Source organism: Pteropus alecto, unplaced genomic scaffold (assembly GCF_000325575.1).
Source record: "Pteropus alecto unplaced genomic scaffold, ASM32557v1 scaffold57, whole genome shotgun sequence".
Classification (NCBI taxonomy): domain Eukaryota; kingdom Metazoa; phylum Chordata; class Mammalia; order Chiroptera; family Pteropodidae; genus Pteropus; species Pteropus alecto.
In genome coordinates this window covers 6,193,318-6,203,640 of record NW_006442508.1, presented here as the reverse complement: position 1 = coordinate 6,203,640, position 10,323 = coordinate 6,193,318, and the positions used below count along the sequence as shown (strand labels likewise).

The window sequence follows — 10,323 nt, the reverse complement described above, 5'->3', positions numbered from 1 at the left end:
TCCAGTCATCCCTTTGAAGTATTCCTCACTAGCATTCTTTACATTTTTTTATTTTGAATTCTATTTCGTCTGATATTAGTATCGCTACTCCCGCTTTCCTCTCAATGCCATTTGCTTAAAATATCATTTTCCACCCTTTCACTTTGAGTATATATTTGTCTTTGAAACTGAGATGTGTCTTCTAGAGGCAGCCTGTGATTGAGTTTTGTTTGTTGATCCAGTCTGCAGCTCTATTCCTTTTTATTGGTGATTTCAGTCTATTTACATTTAGGGTGATTATTGAAATAGTAAATTTTCCTATAAACATTTTATGATTTGCTTTCTGGTAGTTCAGTTTTTCCATTGCTCCCTTGTCCTTGTGTGTTTGTTTCTTTGTTTGTTTTTTTTTTTTTTTTTTTTGGTTGGGTTTTGTAGATTTTCCCTCTGGTCCTTCTTGTTTTATGTTATATACTTCAGTTCTGAATCTTTGGCGTGTGGTTACCAATATGAATATGTAAAGGAAAGTTATATACATATAGTAGTCCATTTTCTTCGGCATGTGCCTTATCTCCATTTTCCTTTGAGAATTTAGATCTTTGAATCTTCCCCTTTTCTGTTATTGTTGTCTCAGTTTGCTCCTATGTATGCTGAACACTCATTACAATTTTGCAATAGCAAATCTCTTTTTATTGTTTAAGCTTATAATGACTTGTTCTTAATAAAGATTGCACTCTTCTGCTCTTATCTACCTGCTAGTCACCTTACTCATAATTATGTATTTTTTTGTCATTTTGTTTTAGGTGAGCTGACCCCTTTCAGTATTTCCTATAATGCAGGCCTTGTGGTGGAAAATTCCCTCAATTTTTGTATGTCTGGAAAGGTCTTTATTTCTCCTTCATATCTAAAGGAGAGTTTTGCTGGATACATTATTCTTGGCTGATAGTTCCTTTCATTTAATTGTTTTAATATTTGATCCCACTCCTTTTTTTGCTTGTAGAATTTGTGCTGAGAAGTCCAATGATAATCTAATTGGTTTTCCTTAATAGCTTACTGTCTTCTTTTCCCTGGCTGCCCTGAGAATTCTGTCTTTGTCATCGATTTTTGATAATTTTAATGCAATATGTCTTGGTGAAGGCCTTTTTGGGGTTGCGATAATTGTGCGTTCTGTTGATTTCTTGAATTCCAAGCTCCAGCTCCTTCCTTAGATTTGAGAAATTCTTGTCAACTATTTGTCTGAAAATGCTTTCTAATCCCTGCTCCTTTTCCTCCCCATTCGAGAATGCCCTTTGTTCTTATGTTTCCTCTCCTGATGGTATCAGCTAGTTCTTGTATTTCTTTCATTCTTCAGTTTCTCTCTTCTTTCTTCTGATTTATTTCTTGATTTCTGTCTTTGATATCACTCATCTTTTCCTCCATTTGGTCGACTCTATTTTCCAAGTTTGCTATTTCATTTTTCATCTCTTTCAGTGTATTCTTCATCTCCAGAAGTTCTATTTGGTTTTTTTTTTTTTAGGGTTTCAATGTCTTTGCTAAAAAACTCATTATGCTCATCTAGTTTTTGTCCAATTCCTGGAAGTTTTGATATGAATTATTTTGGACCTCATTGAGTTTTTTTCAGAAGTACATCCTGAATTCTCTGTCATTTAATTTGCATATTTCTATATCTGTAAGCTTATTTTCTGGAGATTTGTCTCTTTCTTTCTGAGCTGCCTTGTCACGGTGTTTAATGGACTATTTCTTGGCCCAGGCATTAATGGAAGTGCATTCTGCCTTTTATTCCAGGAAGAAGATTTATTACATAAAGGTCTTTCTTTAGCCTGTTGCTAAGAAGGTGTTTTTCTTTTAGTTTCCAATAGGTGGCGTCTAAGCCTCTTGGATCCCTGCTTTACATAAGATCTTAAAAATACCTTTTATTCCCTTATAAATATTCATTCTCACTCACTACCCTCAGTCTCAGTCCCTGTCAATGATAGTGACAATTTCAGTAGCATTTGCTCAGATTCCCCTGGGGCTCTGTAGTGTTTGGTCTTGGAGGATATGGGGGAAGATGCCCTTTTGGTTGGGGGCATCCAAGATGGGGGCTGCGGCTCACCCACATATTTTGCAGCTGAGGCTGGTAATAATTAACTGTTGCTTCTCTGCCATCCTCACTTCTTTTCTGTCCCCACTTCTCTACTTTCTGCCTGATCCCTGAGCACTACCGGTTCATGGAGCTCACAGCTCTCTCAGGCAGGGCTGTTCAGCGAACCCGCGATACCTTCTCCCCTACCCCTCCTCTAGCAGGGAGCTCTGGCCCGAGAGGCGGCTTCTTTGTTTCTCCCAGTCCACCATCCGACTCCCGCTGTTCTGACCTGTGGTAGCTCTTATTTGCAGATCCCTCATGCAGACGTGCTTGTGTACGGGTTGGTTTTTTTTGTTGTTGTTGAGTTTTAGATGTTCAGCTTATTGTTGTTTCAAAGGGAGAGATCTGAGGACATCTCTCACTCTGCCATGTTTCTGAAATCCTCCAAGCACTTATTTCTGAGGGTAGTTTCAAAAGACTAAATTCCAGAAACCATTGATGCAATGACTGTATTTTTTCCCTCAGTAGAAACCATAAGCAAATGTACAAATTTATTTTTCTAGCTTGAGTCTAGCCTTTCTTCCACCCTCTCATTCTCTTTTTCTCTCTGCCTCCAACATCCCCAAACAGTGCCTTAAGCTGTGAGAAATGTTGCCACTCACTGACTTTAATTGTTTTGGATATTTTCAATATACAAATTTAGCAAAACTCATTTCAGTGTAATTGGAATAAAATATAATCTTGTTTTCAGTGGCAGTTTTAAAGCCCTGTTGAGAAATACCTCTAGATTCAATCTACTTTGCAAACATAAATTTATTTCCTTCCTGCTAGCCAATTTAATTAAATTCATATTTATTGAGTGAGTCTGAAGTACAGACCAGGAAGCCACATGAAATGATACTGGCCACAGAGCTGCCCTCCAGAGACCTGCAATCTACTTAATGAAGCTTGAGAGAGGGACTGGCTGCCTCCACTTGTGGAGAACGGAGAGCCACAGAGCCACATCTTCTATCTGCCCATCCTTCTCATATAATGTACTCATGTAACGTGCTGCTGCTGTCAGTCATTTGTTCTCACCAGGGCTGCCAACCCTCATTCTCTTGGCCTCAAATTTCTAAAACCTTTTCCTTTGGTGGGAGGAGGAGAGGAGGAAGAGATGAGAGGCTTTGCTGGAGATTATTTGCTTATCTCGACAACTAGTGGTAGAAGTAAAAACTTAAATATTTTGAGAAGCGGTCGGTTAAGTACAAGCCTACATAAATCTAAACAACTACACATTATATTATTCAATAAATAGAGAAGATAAAGATAAAACGAAACAATTGTCAATTTTCTAGAACATTATTCAGGTAGATAAATTATTCCTGGATCTCTTTCTTTCCCTCATGTCTCCCATTCAATGTATTAGCATATTCTAGTGACTCTACTTTTAAAGACAACCTGATTCTGACTACTTCTTGATGCATAATTGATCTTCCTCTTTCCAGGAATGCAGCCCTATAGTCTTTTCTCTACATAGCAGCTGGAGAGATCCTTTTAAAATGTAAGAGATCATGTCTCTTCTGTTTAAATCCTCTAGCTATCTCCTGAGACATAGAATAAAATCCAGATTTCTCATTTGAATCCACAAAGCACCGTGTGATTTGGTGCCTTCAGGCATCTCTGCCCTCATTTCTTACCACTCTGCCCCTTGAACACTGCTCCAGCCACATTGACTTTTTGTTGACTGTCCCTTGATGCTCCTAAAGGGCATTTTTACCCACTGTTCCTCTCTCCTGGAATGCTCTTGGCCAGGTTGTTACCTGGTTAGCTTCTCATCATTTTCTTTCCTTCATTTATCATCATTCATCATTATATCATGTGAGCTACAGAGGGGCAGCTGCTTTTTTGCTGCATTTGTTTGTCACTGTATGTTCCCCTTACTCTTCCAGATCCAAGGCTGAGATTCTTCTAAGGAGGGGCTGATAAATATCTGCAGAATGGGGAACTCTGAAACTCAAATTTAGAGCTATTTCTCTGAGCTCTGCTTGGGTTTCAGTGGCCAAGGACACCTGAGAATCTCTAGGATGGTGGTTCTCAGACATCACTGTGAATCTGAGTCAGTTGAGAAGCTTGTTAAAAATACAGGTTTGAGCTCATTTCATTCTAGATTAAAATCTTCCCAGTCTGCATTTTACACAAGCATTCCAAGTGTCCTACTTGGTTCTGGCATACTCGAAAATTTACAAAGCAGTTACTTTACTTCTAAACAATTAATAATTAATTTTAAATATGTGTTGTTAAAGCCTGAGTGATACATGACATGAAGGCTGGAGAATAATTTCTTAAGTTGGTATAAGTGGAAATTTGTTGAGCTTTGAGTAGAGAATGATAGAAACAAGAAAACAAAAACTATACATAGGGCATTTTCCACATGGGCAAAGCATTCACTGGTTGCTTAGGGAGTCCCAGTATTTGAGATGATTCCTTTTAGAATTAAATATAAAATGCATTATAACCAGCAAATTCATTCAATTCTGAATTATGCAAATAAAGATCATTTTTCAGATTCACCTTCAGTGAATCCTCTTAAAATGTTCATCCAAAATCTCAGCAATGTTTTGTTCTTCAGGTATAGAAAAAGTAATGAATGGTCACAGTAATGAATGATTGCTTTCACATAGTTGAAGAAATATTTAGAATGCATAATGTCAATACATATGTGAACATCTTGAGGTTTGTAGAATACTAACCACTTAAGTGGTTAAGTCCTTATTACTGTATCTCATCAGGTGAAATCTTCTACTTCGCTGCATTAGCCAGAGTTTCCTAAGACAATCAACACAGCACTTCTACTTTATTCCTCGTAACTGGAGGAGATTATGAACTAAAAGCAGAATAGAATTATCAATTAGCTTAGATTCTAATGTAGAAATTTTAGGAGAAGGGAATAGTTGAGAAAAGATACATTAGGGCCACTTAAACTGTCAACACAGGTTAAAAGTAATCTGTCAATAATACACATATATTGTTACCAGTGACTGTCCCTAACAAAAAATAAATATTCTTCATTAGAAAATATTTGTTATATATATATATATATTTTAATTTCAGAAGATATCAGACAGTTCTCACTTTGAAAATGACTTAACATTTTTGTTTTTTCATGTAGGAATCTAATAGGAAAAAAGTTCCTAATGACACATGAAATCTAAGAGCATGCCTACGTTTTGTAATCAATTTGTACTTGGTTTGTTATTTTAAAAGGCAGTTAAGTGCCTGATTTGTGCTAGGCTTTGTGACAGGCATTGGAATACCAAATATAGAATATACAGTATCTATATTTAGGCCTACTTTGTTTTTCTTTGCAGCATTTATTATTACCTGGCATTACATGTGTGTTTGTGTGTGTGATATTTATTGTTGGTCTTTCCCATCCAAATGTAAGCTTTTGTTTTAGTCATTGCTATCTGTATCCCCAGCACATAGAGAGTATTCACATAGTATGGGCTCATTAAATATTTGTTAAATTAAAATCAAATATTTGTTAAATTAAAAGAGAGAGAGAGGTAAGCATAGGGTGCAGTGGAAAACTATAAGAGGAGCACCAAGTCAGCTTGAGGAGTGAGGGAAGACATCAGTCAAGAGGTGAATCTGGAGAACAAGCCAAACAAAACTTCTAAAGGGTGAACATGGCAATTTGGGAAAACTGTAAGTTTTTATTTCTGGAGCAAAGTGTATGTTGGTGAATGAGAGACGGAGGAATAATAGGCAGAAGAAGAAAGAAGAATGAGATCACGATGGGCCTTGGATCCCACACTAAGGAATTTGGATATTTTCCTTTAGGCAAAAAGTCTGAGGTGAGTTATGATGAATGCCTATTGGTTTGGCCTAGCTGATACCATTGCCCCTTCCTCTGATAACATTGCCCTGACTTCCTTTGGTATGTGTGGTGAAGGTGGGCCTGATTGCATCTTCTAGGCTCTAGGAACCAGCATATGACCCAGATTTGAGCCTTTAGTGTTTTCCATGGTCAGAGAGATTGCTTTGTGCATGAGAATATGACTCAAATTGGTCCTAAAAGACTCAATTTTAGGACTTTTTTGTTATGACTATTTGCTATTAGAAAGAATTTTTGTGCTGGGGTTGTAGAGCTTTAATGCTTACAAACGCTGGAGTTGTGGGATTACCATGAGAGAAGGATTTACTTGAAATAAAGCCCATGTAAAGGAAAACAGAATTAGGAGATGAAGAGAGATGTTTTCTGATGATATTATTTGAACATCTGGACATAAGCACATGTTGAACTAGAACTATGTCTGGACCATTCAGTTGTATTGGCAAAAAAAATCCCCCCTCCATTCTTGTTTCTTAAGCCAATTAAGTAAGTTTGATTTTTTTCCTTGTCCACTAAAATAATCCTTGTTGTTCGGGTATGGAATAAAATGGGCAATGGGTGAGAGAGAGAGAGAGCGAGAGAGAGCGAGAGAGAGCGAGAGAAAGAGAAAGAGAGAGAGAGAGTGTGATGGGATTGTGCTGCGGGTATAGAAAAAAATGGGCAAGGGGTGAGAGAGAGAGAGAGAGAGAGAGAGAGAGAGAGAGAGAGAGAGAGAGGAGAGAGAGAGATTTGGAGATTCTTGGAAAGGAAAATTAGACTGCTGAAGACTCTGAAGATTAGATAGGATTAACCAAGCCAGATCTGGGCAGGGGTTTGAGGGCTAAAAAAGATCATAAACTGTCATGACAGATTTCTCCAGAATCTAAGATGCTAGGCTAGAATAGTTAAAGTTTTATCAAAAAGCTGAGGAAACTGTCCCATTTGGCCTGAGGATGAGGCAGTGATGTGGGGCCCTGAGTCTAGGTTAAGAATCTAATATAGATATCTAGCTGTTCCAACATAGACTTAAAAATAGAGCTGTTTGCTTTCCTGATGCACTCTGTATCCTAGAATTTGTTATAATACAAAGCTGATTTACAGTTAAAAATTTGTCTGAAAGTATAGGTGTCTAAAATTGTAGATGACTCACCATGAAGAATAAGAATGGGGGAAATAGGCCAGATTACAGTATCAGTATTTGATTCTGAAGAGAAAATTCTATTTCTTGAGTATTGGAATTGCAACTGCACATTTGGTGTGAATTTTTGGCAGATTCCAGCAATGTCTCTCATGACTTAGAATGACTTTGAATCAGTCTCTCATCACAGACCACTCATGCAACCATTCCATCTTAGGTGGATCTATATGCAAATGGGTAGGTATTGTGGCCAGCATACATCACCATATACGGTCCAGGTTAGTATAAAAGTGGCAGAGAAGTAGCTTACTTACAACCTAGTTGTACTGTGAAATCTATCTTTGAAAACTCTAAATACCATTTCTAGTTTTAAATGATGCCTGAGGGGTTCATAAATCTATAATCTTTATCACCTTGGAGGCTGAAACTCTCCTAATGTCTGGATTCAGCATCTGTACTCATAAAGAGATGCTTCAGTACAGCTGGTGGAAATATAAATCAAGTCAAAGCAAGCACTTCTGAGGCTTCAGTGCAGATACCCCTTGACATGATCGCCCAACCAAGGCTATCAAAAATAATGTGTGATAAATGATCAGTGCCACTCTATGCTTAAGGATACTAAGGCAAATATTAGGGATCCTTAAGATGAAAATTGTCTGGGACCACAGCACATATGTCATTTGAATTCAACTGTTTATGAGTATCCAAAAAAAAAAGGGGGGGGGAAATCATTCAACCACTATATGAAAGAAAAATCTAATATCATTTTCTATTTTTTTAAATTCAACCAGGGGGTAGCATTTTTTAATACGATGCAGGTTGCATTATTATCTTAACTGCTGGAGATGATACTCTGAACAGATGACGTTATACACTTGCATTGTTACTGACACATTGTCTGAGCCTCTGGTTTTAGAATGTGATAAGAAAGTTAGAAACTGGAAAATCTGAGTAGCTGCAGGGGAAAAGCTGTTATAATTACAGATGTCATGCATCATAGTTCCCTTCATTTGAGGGTTGATTCTCTTACTAGGTTTTGCTTGTTTTCAGTTACTCTTCCATGTCTTCCAGCAGATTTTTAAAAATCCTTGCTCAGGGTTTATAATTTTTAATCTGATACAAACTTCTCTGGCATGACTTAACATGATTTGATTTTGAATTTTGTCCTAATTTGCTACTTATTTTTCTGTGATAAGCATTTGTGGATATCCTAGTCTACTTTTCCATGGATAAAAACACATTTTTTTTCTTTTTAAAATGTTTCATCTGACAATTGAAGGCTTTTTCTACAATTTCTCCTGAAATTCAGATTTTAAAAAGTCAATTCACCTCGGTTGTTTCCTGATTTGAGATCCAATGAAATCTTACTATGTGTAAATCCAGTGTTATTCAAATAGCCTGTTTATAAAATGAAGATTAGTTAAAGGGGAACATTTTATTTATTTATTAGCCTTCTACTAAGTCCTCTTCAGAGCAATATATATTATACATCTAGATATAATATGCCATGAGACTTTCTTTCTGCCTTTATTTGTCCCTTAGCACCTTAGAAAAGTTCTGGTGTGGAATCATGGCAAGTGCCCAAAGAGTTTGATTAAAATGTGCTTTATAATCTTTTTATTTAATAGGAATAAATAAATTTCAGTTTGTTTGGCCTTTCTATTTAATTACCTCTCCAGAAAACATTGCTTTTCTAGACAATTGAAAGGCCCTGTTTTCTCCTTTTTATCTTTCCAATTCTACCTTTAAGTGTCCATCTAGTTCATATCTTCTGAATTTTCCTACCAGTGAACCTATACCACTTTATTTATGTAGAGCTTTCCCCCATGATATATCAGTTAACACACATTCCAGGTTATGCAGACAGCCTGCTAGTCACTTCAGAAGGCAACTGAGATGGGGATGGGAATAGAAAAGAACTGGCCTTTCAGATATATTCCTCAAAATAAATGCTGTTCTGTCTCATTTTATAATCCAGTCACCTCAGATAAGTATAATTTTCTTTCTTAGCAAGACTAGAAGATTCTTGAGGGGAAATTCTGTGCCTATCCCTTCTCCCATAGCATCAAGCATAGTGTTTCATACAAGAGTAAAAATTTATTCAAATGTGTTGCTTTAGATTTTGACCATGTGGCTAAATCTATATGTTCCTTGCTTATAATTTTCTAATTACCTGACAGTGTTCATCCAAATTTATTATCGTAGTAAAGAACATGAAGGTATATACACTTTGAAGATTCATAATTTGGTTTCTGCCTGATCCCCCAACCCATCTTATGCTACTCTATTTTCTCCCTCACTTTCTGTGCTCTTGCTACATTGCTCTTCTCTCAGTACTTTAAGACAACAAACAATTCCTTCCTCAAAGCCTTTGTACTTGTTATTTATTTTGCCTAGATTGAACATGGCATGGTTGCTACTTCTCATCACTTAGGTCTCAGATCAAATGGTAAATTCTTCAAAGTGGTCTTCCTGATCACCTGATCAAAGTTCCTTGTATTCTCTAACCTGAACCAAATCATTCTCTTGCCCATTACTCTGTTTTACTTTATTCATAGCACTTACTATGATCTAAAATTATCCTCTTAATACTGTTTGTCCGTGTATTGCCTGTGTTCCGACAATAGAATCTAAATTCCACGAAGGCAAGGAACTTTGTCTTGTTCAGAGATGTATCCCCAATGTGGCTAAACAGTGGCTAAATGAATAAATATTTGAGTTGTCACCTGGGTGCCATCTTGAAAACAATTTCTAGTGGATACAGTATTTCAATGTACATAATTTTAAATTGACTCCAATGAAAATGGCATAGAATTAGAGGCTACAGAGACATTTAAAAAAATAAACAGAGCATTAATTTTAATTTAATTCCACCCAGTGACAGCATAGGTCATTAGATCTATCAATGAAAAGCGAAAGATAAAGAGTGACAATGTCTTATATATAATGATAATAGCTAATACTTACTGAGTACTTATTATATTCCAGACTTAAAAAAAAAGAAACCTCATTTAGTCTTTATAACAACTCTGTGAGATAGGTCTACTATAATAATCTCCATTTATGGGTGATGACCTTAAGAGCAGATGTTAAATAAGAAGTTACATAGGTTGATTTGCCTGAAGTTATAAAGTCAAGTGAGTGGCTGAGCTGAGAATCCAGCTGGGGCAGTGTGATTCCAGTCTGTGGTTGTAAGCATTGTGGTATAGTCCCTCATTTCCACTTTGGAGTAGAGAGTTTATTCACTTTAGTTATCTCACTTACTGAACAAGCAGATCTGGCTTTTAT

General features: G+C 36.7%; 1 protein-coding gene across 3 annotated transcripts in view; it reads right to left on the bottom strand.

The window, feature by feature from the left end:
• Positions 1–10,323, bottom strand: part of GABRB1 (gamma-aminobutyric acid type A receptor beta1 subunit) — a 375,428-nt gene that overhangs the window by 10,559 nt on the left and 354,546 nt on the right. The window lies entirely within an intron of this gene.